Source organism: Mirounga leonina, unplaced genomic scaffold (assembly GCF_011800145.1).
Source record: "Mirounga leonina isolate KUSES-001 unplaced genomic scaffold, KU_Mleo_1.0 Mir_127, whole genome shotgun sequence".
Classification (NCBI taxonomy): domain Eukaryota; kingdom Metazoa; phylum Chordata; class Mammalia; order Carnivora; family Phocidae; genus Mirounga; species Mirounga leonina.
This window is the reverse complement of record NW_023270316.1, coordinates 11,760,378-11,771,813: the sequence shown is the minus strand read 5'-3', so window position 1 is coordinate 11,771,813 and position 11,436 is coordinate 11,760,378.

Here is an 11,436-nt window from a genome sequence, read left to right as displayed (position 1 = left end):
ATGTTTCTAAACAGCTTGAAGGTGACTGTGGCATCTTGGCTTTCAATTCTGTGCGTTTTCTGGCTCTCATCTTGGCTCCTGAGATGGTTGTTGCTGATCTCAGCAGACGTACGGGTTATAAGTGGCCACATCTTCAGGGCCTCCTATTTTATTGGTGAGGAAGGACCCCCTATTCCCTGCCCCTGGAGTTGCTCCCCAGCAAGTGGCAGAAGGAGCCCGGACCCAACCACCAGCTCCCCCTGAACCTATTCAAACCCCAGGGCACCCATTTGACCTGTCTGCTGTAGGGTCAACCAGGAACACTATAAACCTAGAAATTTAAAAGAGTGGGGAAAGGACCTGTGGTTTGACATTTTTCAGAATTTTTTTCATGTGTGTTTTTGTGTGTTAAGGGCACTTCTCAAGTGAGGAGATCTGGAGAGGAAGCGCTATAAATAGAAGGGGCCGTAGGGGGAGGTGGTAGGGGAGGAGGAAGTGTGCTCAGAACACCTGCTTGTCTCCACATCCAGGCCCCTGGTGGGGCTTTTGAGGGGGCCCTTCCCCATACCCCACCCCTGCCTCCTCTTTAGCCCATCAAAACCAGAGCCGGCGTCAAGTGCTCTGGCCCAGCTCCAGCCAGAACCCACCCCAAGTCCACCCAAGACAGCCCCAAAGAGGAAGGGGACCCATCCCGCCTTGGGCCTGAGTACCACCTTGGTTAGCCATGTGGGCTTCACGGACCCCTCTAAGTTAGCACCCCTGTTGCATGATGGGCCCTTCCTTCAAACACCTTACAGATTTCGAGTCAGGTTTTGATTTGTGTTATGATTAGGTTAATATCTCTCTCCCCCAATAAACTGTGAACTCTGAAGACAGACCCAAGTTCCTTTTGCTCACTGTTGTAGGCCCACCTTCTAGCACAGTGTCTCCTAGAGACGGTGCCCAATACATTGTGTGTGGGAGCAGTAAATGGAAGAGTTGGGCAGCCATCACCCAATCCAGTTCTAGAACATCCACCTCACCCCAAAAAGATCCCTTGTGTCCATTTGGAGTTACTCCTCGTGCCACCCACACCCAGCCAACCTCTAATCTTCTCTCTCTAGAAATAGATGTGCCTTTTCTGAATGTTTCTTATAGATAGAATCACGAATACTTTCTCCTGGAAATTTCATAAAGAAAATGCCGCCCAGAACCAATCACAACCACAAGTATGATATGTGTACTTCTAGACGTTTTTCAATGCATTTACCTCCATAGGTAAATACACCAATCTATAGTTTTTATTTAGTTCATAAACAAATGAGATTATGCCCGATGCTCGAGGAATTACGTGAAAATGTGCTTCTCCACAGATCACCAAGATGATTTCATGTCAGAACTCACATCTGTGCTCCCCTTTCTAAACCAGCTGCAAAAGGTGAGGTGACCTTTGTCATTCAACCACCCCCCATCCGCAAAAACACGTTGTTGGCATTGTTCATTCTGACAGATGTCATTTCTGTGAGCCTCCTTGTATCTATACCTTGGTGCACATGTCCACTTTTTTGTTTATAAGGCAAATTCTTAACTGTGGAATAAATGGGAGCTCTGGACTCTCCATTCAGTTCTATTTATTTGTCTTGCCTATTCCCGAGCCTGGGGCATTATGGTGACAATGACGCTATCGTGGGTTTCATTCTTATGAATGGTTGCCTTATGGATTCTGTGGCTCTCCTGAGTAGATTCCATTCCCCCTTACAATTTCTAATTGGTTATAGTTAGTGATTAAGAAAACCATTGATTTTTATATTATGATAATATACACACAAAATTTACCATTTTAACCATTTTTAGGTGGATGGTTCTGTGGCATTCAGTACATTGCCATTTTTGTGCAACCATCAGCACCTTCCATCTCCAGAACTTCATCTTCCCAAGTAGACTCTGTACCCATTAAACAGTAACTCCCCATTCTGCCCCACCCCCAGCCCCTGGCGACCACCATTCTACTTTGGGTCTTCATGAGTGACCACTCTAGGAATCCCACAGAATATTTGTCCTTCTGTGACTGGCTTCTTTCACCTAGCATGATGTCTTCAAGTTTCATCCATGTTGTAGCATGGATCTGTACTTCACTTCTTTATATTATTCAGCATCCCATGGTACATATATGTCACCTTTTGTTCATCCATTCATCTGTTGATGGACACTTGGGTTGCTTCAACTTTCTGGCTATTGTGAGTAATGCTGCTGGGACCATGATGAATATTCAGTGTACGAATATCTGTTCGAGTCCCTGTTTTCACTTCTTTAGATATATATCCAGAAATGGAGTTGCTGGATCATACAGCAATTCTGTGTGATTTTTTTGAGGACCTACCATGCTATTTTCCACCCTGGCTGCACCATTTTACATTCCCACCAGCTATGCACCAAGGTTCCAATTTCTCCACATCCTCACCAACACTTTTTTTTTTCCTTAATAGCCATCCTAATGAATGTGAAAGCCACTGATTTGTATATACTGATCTTGTATTCTACCAACTACCCAATTCTATTAGCTTCTCATTCGTTGTCTTGGGTTCTCTAGGTAGTTCATCACATCACCTGAAATAGCAACAATATATTTTTTTCCACTTTAGACTCCGGCCCCATTTTCTTATTTTATTGTCAAGGACCCACAGAGCAAGCATGAAGAGAAGCAGTGATGGCAGGTATCCCTTCTTTCTAGTGTCGCACTATTATATGTCATCGTGATTTGTGCAAGTTTCTGGTGGATACCTTAGTTAGGGTTAGGAATGTGGCCTTTCATGTCTGGATTTCTGAGTTTTATGGACAATATTCGGCTCTGTCAAATGTTTTTTTGGGAGTCTATTGAGATAACTGTACAGCTCAGTGTAGTGAACTGCACTGATAAGTCCCCTAACGATAGCCCATTCTTGCATTTGTTAGATGAACCTCCTCGTCATAAATTATTTATGCTTAATGTAGGGTCCCTGGACTACATTAGATCATGAACCCAAATCAACAAGGTCAAAGGTTAAGGAAAGAGAAGTGGTATTTGATGGATATGGGTCATGTCCTTGCCCCAAGGAGGCCACAGCAGTGGGGGCAAATCCCTAAGGGACAGGGTTTTTTTCATTCTTCTTTTTTTTCTTTTTTTAAAGTAGGCTCCATGCCCAATGTGGAGCCCAATGCAGGGCTTGAACTCATGACCCTGAGGTCAAGACCTGAGTTGAGATCAAGAGTCGGATGCTTAACCAACTGAGCCACCCAGGCGCCCAAAGGAACAAGATTTTTTTTCAAAGACCTGACCTGCTGTAACAGGATGAAGATTTTATTCATCAAAGTTAATCTTGAGGAGAATTCTGGATGTGTTTGGAAGAAACACTTGGGTAAATAGCTTGCCTAACCAAGGAAAACCTTGTATTAGTCTGGGATGAACAGGACTGTGGCAGGGCTGACTTCTCTGTGGAATGAAGAGGAGAAGGAGGAAAGGAAGAAGGGGAAGCCGGCGAAACCAGGCAGTGCTTGGGAGAGAGGAGAAAAAGAAAACAAAGCAAACCCTGGCATTGGGCAGCCAAGGAGGACCAATGGGGAGAAGGGCAAGTCTACTGGGCACAGGGGCTATTTGTTGGAATTCCCTGCTGCTGATGCTACTGAGGCATGGGGGGCCCAGTTCTCTGCCTGGAGGACACTGTGCACGTAGAGGGTAGGACTGAATGCACCTGAATGCACCTGACTTCAGACCACCCCAAGCTGCGAGGTCCTTGAGCTAACTGGGGGTACGCGGTACCAGAGCTCAGTACAACTTGTAAAAAGAAAGATTTAGTCTAGAGGCTCTTAATCAAGTACAGGTGGGTCCTTCAAGGGGTCTGTGAATAGAACTTGAGGGGTCCACAAATTTATTTTTTTCAAGAAGTTTTTTTTTATTTTTTTGTTTTTTAAGTAATCTCTACGCCCAATGTGGGACTTGAATTCACAACCCTGAGAGCAAGGGTCACATGCTCTACCCACTGGGCCAGCCAAGTGCCCCAAGTCCATGAATTTAAATAGGAAGAGGTTACCTCTTTATTTTTACTAATCTCTAGCTAAAATTGAGCATTTCCTTCTATTAGGAACATAGGCAACAACCACTTCATTTTAGCCTCACCAAGAAAAGTAACAGATTTTCACACTACACTTGAGTTGTTGCTGGTACTATCGTTTCTATTTGTTGCTACTCGAAATCACGTGGTCGTAGACCCGTGAGCATCAGAGTGGGGTAGTGCTGGACCCTAACGACCAGACCGAAGGCAGGGGGAGGTGTTCTGGCTGCACCTTCGGGTCCCCCTGCCCCTCGCCCAGCACATTCTCTGCGCTGGACCCTGGTGGCCTGGGCAAGTACAGGACAAGGTGGAAACCTGCTGCAGTCGATCAGGGGCTGGGGGAGGCACACAGCTGAGTCTGACAAACAGCTGCAAACAGTGATTCATGCTTTGAGAGCTCAGAAGAGGGCCTGGTGGGGTCAGACAAGGTTTTCTCATGGGAAGTGACATTTAAACGGACTTTTCCAGGATATATTAAGAAGTGGGCACAGGTACATAAGATTTTCCTTTACCCAGAAAAATCCCTCATCGAGTGTGTGCGAATCTCAGCTTATAGTTCAGAGGAGTAAAAAGCAGAAATTTCCCCGGGTGTGGGGCTGAAACAGGAAACCACCCAGAAACCCTCAGCAGAAGGAGGACGGGAATTCCCAGTTCCCCAGGACCCAGTGGACATTTTCACAGGAAGCACCTCTGAGTGAGGCTGCATCTGTCCCCACCTCCTGGTTGGGATGGAAGCTCTGTGAGCTCAAGAGTCCTTGCCTGTTTCGTTTGCTAGTGAATCCCAAGCACCTGTGCCTAGCACAGATCTGGCCCCCTGCAAATATTTGTTGAATGGGTGAATAAATAAAGCCACATCCTTCCACAGCCAGTGGGGGGCAGGCCATGACTCTGCCCATCTGTCTGACATTTGTGTCTCCAAATCACCATGTTGCCCTGCCCTCTAGGTGACCTAGGAAGATCTCCCACCGAAACTCCTGTGGGTACAGAAGTGCTTCGTGGCATTGAGCAGGTGGAGCACCCAACACCTGGGGTGCTCAGGTGCAAACCATCTCTGCCCTCTTCTGGGGCTGCAGGGTGTTGTCATGGGGATCCCTTTCCTCAGAGTGTGGTCCAAGCTGGAAGGATGAGGTCCCAGCTTCATGGGGGCAGAGGGCTGGGAGCATCCCCACCGGAGCGTTTGTCTTTGAGTTCACAGTGGGTGAGGAAGGTCACCTCTCTAGGGGGCCTGACTTGGGCTGGTGTCTGGGCCATGAAGTATAAAGCAGAGCATTTCCACCCCCTCTCTGCTCCCTCTGGTGATGTTACGGGCTGACTTTCAACCCCCAAATTTAGCTGTTGAAGTGCTAACCCCCAACACCTAAGAATATGACTGTATTTGGAGATAGGGTCTTTAAAGAGATAATTTAAGTTAAAATGAGGTATTTAGGGTGGCCCTAATCCAATAGGACTGGTGTCCTTTTAAGAAGAGGAGGTCATGGGCGCCTGGGTGGCTCAGTCGTTAAGCGTCTGCCTTTGGCTCAGGTCATGATCCCAGGGTCCTGGGATCGAGTCCCGCATCAGGCTCCCTGCTTGGCGGGAAGCCTGCTTCTCCCTCTCCCACTCCCCCTGCTTGTGTTCCTGCTCTCGCTATCTCTCTGTCAAATAAATAAATAAAATCTTAAAAAAAAAAAAAAAAAGAAGAGGAGGTCAGAACACACACACACACAGGAAGACCACGTGAAGTCACAGAGAGAGGCCTAGGGAAACCACCCCTCCCGACTCCCTGAGCTCGGACTTCCAGCCTCCAGAATTGTGAGGAAATGCATTTCTATTGCTTAAGGCCCCCAGCCTGTGGTACTCTGTTACCCCAACTCTAGCAGACTAATACAAATCATCTCCCTGCATGAATTTATTCAACGGGTCCCCAGAGGACACACCCACACTTTGTCACCACAAAGGAGAAATAAACAGAAATGCTCTTCAAAGACTCATAGGTCAGAAAGGCCTTTTGACTCAAGGAATGGTTATTTGGTTTTTTGGTGACCTTAAGGCCTTCTCAGTAAGAAAAACAGGGTTTCAGAGCCCAGATTTCCCAGAAGCACAAGCTACTCCTCCCTGATGTCAGAGGGCCCACGCATGAGAGATACTGATATTTGCTAACGTCAATTTTACAGATGGAGGATAACCACATGCCCCCCTGAGTCAGGTTAAATGGCTCATGTGTGTAGGGAGGTTAGTAGGTTTTGATGTAAAAAAAAAAATCTCATGCCATGCCTTAGTCTTTTGCCAGGTTTATTAGAAATGTGCCTGAATTTACAGGACAAACAGTAAAAATAAGTCCAACTTTGAAGCTTCATAAGGGTACTTGGCAGCCAGTCTTTAAACTAAATGCATTTCACTGATCACCGGGAAAAGCCTCAAAAGACTCTGGAAATGCAGCCCATCTCTCACTCCCCAGGCCACAAAGTGCTCCGCAAATAAGGGTCCCCAGCTGGGCTCCAACCCCCTCTGCCTCCCGAAAGTTCAGGTGAGTTTACCAGTTTCCAAAATACGAGGGACCGAGGGCCCTGAAACTCCTGCACGAAACCCTTGCTGGGTCGTGCCCCCCTCCCGCCATCCACACTGCCCTCCAGACCTTAGCGATTTCCTCCAGGCCCCCCAGAGACCTGGCCCAGCTGCTGCTCCTTCTGGGCCTCGTTTTGCTCCTTGTAAAGTGAGAACCATAAAAACAGCCCCTCGGGGGCCTCAGAGAACTCAGGGAGCGACACCTGTAAGGACCCGCTTGGGATCTAGCAAGTAGCAAGTGTCTGTTCCCTTTCTTCCTGTCCCTCCTCGAGGGCAGGACTGTGGCTTCTCCTCGGCATCCCCACGTCCTGCCGCACAACATCGGACACTCCCTGAGATCAGAATAAAGAGTGTTCGTGAGCTGATTGCCTCGTCTCATTCATAGTCCACATGTTTCTCATCTGTGTCGGCTCCGCTAGGACTGTCTTGAAAGAATGTGAACTTCATGGGCGCCTGGGTGGCTCAGTCGGTTAAGCAGCTGCCTTCGGCTCAGGTCATGGTCCTAGGGTCCTGGGATGGAGTCCCTGCTCAGCGGGGAGTCGGCTTCTCCCTCTGCCCCTCCCCGCCTGCTCATGCTTTCGGTCTCTCAAATAAATAAAATCTTTTTTTAAAAAAAAGGAATGTGAACTTTAAAACTATTTTTCTGATAAAAGTAATTCATGTGCCTTGGATTCAGTTGGACTATGTTTACAAGAATAAAAAAGAAAAGAAACATCATAGCCAACTCCAAGCCCCAGAGGTCACTGTTGGTTAATAGGCTATGGTATTTCTTTCCAGCCCTTCTTCTCTGTGTACTCACATCCGTTTTACTCAGTGGCCTGAGCCTTCCAGGGTTTTTGCCCCTGGGGCTCTTAGTGTAAAAACTGCCCAGCTTCTAAGGCTCAAAGAAAAGACCTCACTGATAGAGCTAACTTTGAAAGCACATTCTCGATAGTTGACGTGGCCATGTATACCTATCTATACTGTCTCAGATTTCTGCCTTGCAGATAGTAAAATCTGCTCGCCCGTCAAGAACTTCGAGAAAGCTGCCGGGGTATCTGTCAGCTTGTAATGAGTATCTCTTTAAGGGAGGCAAATAACTGAGAGGAAAGGATTTCTCCAGGCTGCCTGACATCTTGTTCTGTGCTCTGATTTATGTGAAGAAATATAATCCTCTTGGTTTTAGTCTGGTTGAGGAGAACCTGGCTGCCAGTCCCCCATGCCATCCCTTCCCCAGATCAAAGGTTCACAGAGGCCGTCTGAGGGCTGGAACTCCTGTACCTCCCAACTAATGGCCACCAATTCCTTGCTGGGCCGAAGTCAAACTGGGCACTCAGCCAGGAGGTCAGGGGGGTTTGCAAGTCTGGGCAACTTAATCGGATCCAAAGCATTTTTAGGAAATGATAACACAGAGATTCTTTGGCTCAGGTATAAGAGATCTGTGGAGTCCAGCAGGGCTGTCCTACACCTCTCTTGATTTGGGGCAGCGTCCACAATTTTGTACCAGAAGCGTAAGCAGAACCAGAGCTTTGGTGGGTGGTTCACACACCCAGTCATCACGGCTTGGCTTCCCAACGTGGGAGCCTTTCAAATCCTGACCTCTTCCGTTAATAATTGTGCCCTCTGGGGCGCCTGGGTGGCTCAGTTGGTTAAGCGACTGCCTTCGGCTCAGATCATGATCCTGGAGTCCCGGGGATCGAGTCCCGCATCGGGCTCCCTGCTTGGCAGGGAGTCTGCTTCTCCCTCTGACCCTCCCCCCTCTCATACTCTATCTCATTCTCTCTCTCAAATAAATAAAATCTTTAAAAAGAAATAATAATTGTGCCCTCTGCAACTCTTGTGCTGATGAGCCCAACTACCCTTCAGATACATAAGGGACGTGTATAAGTGTATGTTTGTACATGTGTATTACATGTGTGGTTGTGTGTGCGTGTGTGCACGCAGGACAGAAAGAAGAAAACGCTCCAAGTTCAGCCTTACAGAATTTCTTCTTGGTTAGGGGATATTGGGATGGCGAGGGGCACCTGGGTGGCTCAGTCAGTTAAGCGGCTGCCTGCGCTCCAGTCTGATCCCAGGGTCCTGGGATCGAATCCTGCATTGGGCTTCCTGCTCCGCGGGGAGCCTGCTTGTCCCTCTGCACCCCTCTCTCTCTCTGTCTCTGTCTCTCATGAATAAATGAATAAAAAAATCTTTAATAAAATAAAGTATTGGGATTGTGAGAATATCCGCTTCTCTATACAACCTTTCTTCTTAATATTTAAACTCGACCCTTCACGCTGAAATATACTAAATTCCTAGAATATATTTAAATGTGTGTGTGTGTGCATCCATGTGTGTATAGACACACGTTCACACATACAGTTGCACGCAGTGCCCTGCAGGTACGCAGTAAGTGACAGCTATTATTATTATAATTGTTACTTCGGATGAGAGCCTGGCCTTTAGAATTGAGTGGGAAGAAAAACGGAGGCCCTGGGAGTACGGACCTAAGCCACCCAGGACCCCGGAGTCTTCCTTTGCAAATGAAGCTGCTCCCGGAGGGTAAGGCGGGTGGCTGGCTCCTAAGATGGTCGGAGCTCCGCCTTCGCCCCCTTGTGGTGGAAATGGAGCATTACAGGTGCCTGGTCCGCAGCGCTGAAAGTATTTCCTTTCTGTCAATGTCCGTGACCCCTGTTTTATCGCTATTAAGATCACTGTTATTGTTACCCCTATACTTCCTATTGCCTGACGGTTATTATTTATGAGGACACTATTCGCCCTATATCCTGGCACGGTGCTAAGTCAGCACTCCACATACGCGGTGTCGTGACTACTGTTAGCCCTGCCATTTCTAGAGCAGGAAGCTAAGCTCAGAGAGGTTGAGTAACTTGTCCAGGGCCACACAGCTCTTAGGAAATGGGCCTTAACCCCAGGCCCAACCCCTGCCCTCGACCCCTTACTCACTGCACCAAGCCCCACCACACACCGTAGCTGTGCACCACAGTGCTTCTCCGTGAGTCCCATGCAGGCCCCTTTCAAAGAAAATACTTTCTTACGAACCAAAGAAAATTGAGACCCTTGAGACACTTCAATGAAAGTAGACCCCTGTAACCACAGGTGGTCCCGGGTGCCTTCACAGCCACCCTGTATGACACAAGGGGAGGCTTCCCTGGCATCTTAGTTGGTCCAGAAGAAACCTATCCATATTTCTAGATGGTCACTGAAATGAAAACATAGCGAAATTTAATTCTCAAGGGGCGTGTGGACAAGGCACCACCTTCCTCCCTCCACTCTGCCAACCATTTTTAAGAGACCCCAGTCTGGGAAATATTGGTTGAGAGTATGGGTAAAGAATAAAATAGTTGGTGCCACGGGGCCCCTTTAACAGTTCCTGAGTAGGGGCGCCTGGGTGGTACAGTTGGTTAAGTGTCCAACTCTTGGTTCCAGCTCAGGTCACGATCTCAGGGTTGTGAGTTCAAGCCCCATGTGGGGCTCCATGCTCAGCAGGGAGCCTGCTTAAGATTGTCTCCCTCTGCAACGCGGGGCTCGATCCCAGGACCCTGGGATCACGACCTGAGCCGAAGGCAGATGCCTCACCGACCGAGCCACCCAGGCGCCCCAATAAATAAAATTAAAATAAATAAATAAATAAAACAGTTCCTAGGTAGCTGGCCCTTTAAATGTTATAGTTTTGCAAATTCTGTGAGTCTTTTCTTGGATTTCATTTGAATCTGTCTTGAAGGTATGGACCCGCCTCGGGCAGAGTCCCCTCAAGGCAGAGCTGAGACAAAGCCTGGGCCGCAGTTAATCTGGTTGCCTGGGAAGTGATCCCAGGAGGCAGGAACGAGGGACAGCGAAGGGAGACAGAGAAGGGAGACCGAGAAGGAGAGACACCAGCCACACCAGCTGTGCTGCCACGCTGCCCACCAGAACCTCCCGCAGAGCGCGCAGACTGATGTCAGTTTGTCCACCTGCCCAAGGGAGCCGTGGGAAAGCTGTCCTCCCTTGCTTGCCCGCACTAGTGGAAGGGCGCCGTGACCCTGGGCCTGATGGGCTGTGTGCTGAGCTGCCATAACCAATTAGCACGGACTGGGCACCTTAACACAGCAGACATTAATTCTCTCTCACTGCTGGAGAGCGCAAGTCCAGAATCAGTCTCATGGGGCCGAAATCCAAGTGCCTTGCTCCTTCTGGAGGCTCTAGGGGAGAATCCATTCCCTGCCCCCTCCAGCGTCTGGGGCATTTTCTGGGCTCAGAGCCACATTCCCCCAGCCTCTGCCTCCTTCATGACGTTTTCTCCTCGCTGTGTGTATCAAAGCTCCCTCTCTGCCTCTTTCTTCTAAGGACACTTGTGATGCCATTTAGGGCCCACCTGGGTAATCTGGGATGATCTTCTGAGCTCAAGATCCTTAATCAGATTTGCAAGGATTCTTTTTCCAAATAGGATGGCATTTACAGGTTCCAGGGGTCGTGACGTGGCTATATCTATGGGGGGGGGGGCATTTTTCAGCCATCCTGGGATCAAAGCAGGAGACGAGCCTAGCTTGCTGCAGGTGAGACCTGTCAGCGCCCAGCAGGTGAAGGCTGGTTGGAGCTGCAGGCCTCCCCCTGGCTGGGGGCGTGGAGAGAACACCCCGACAGCTCCGCCGCCTCGGCTGCCGGAACAGGCCTGCGGTCCTTAGGGGTCCTGCGGTTATAGTTTGGCTTGGGTGAATGTCTTCCAGGGACTGTGGCCTCTGCGGGCGCAAGGCAGCTACCCCATGTCACTTCTGTCCAGGGATATGTAATTAAGGGGATCTGCGAGAATGCCTGGGGCATCTTTTTCTTTTTTTTTTTTTTTTTAAGATTTTATTTATTTATTTGCGAGAGAGAGAATGAGAGACAGAGA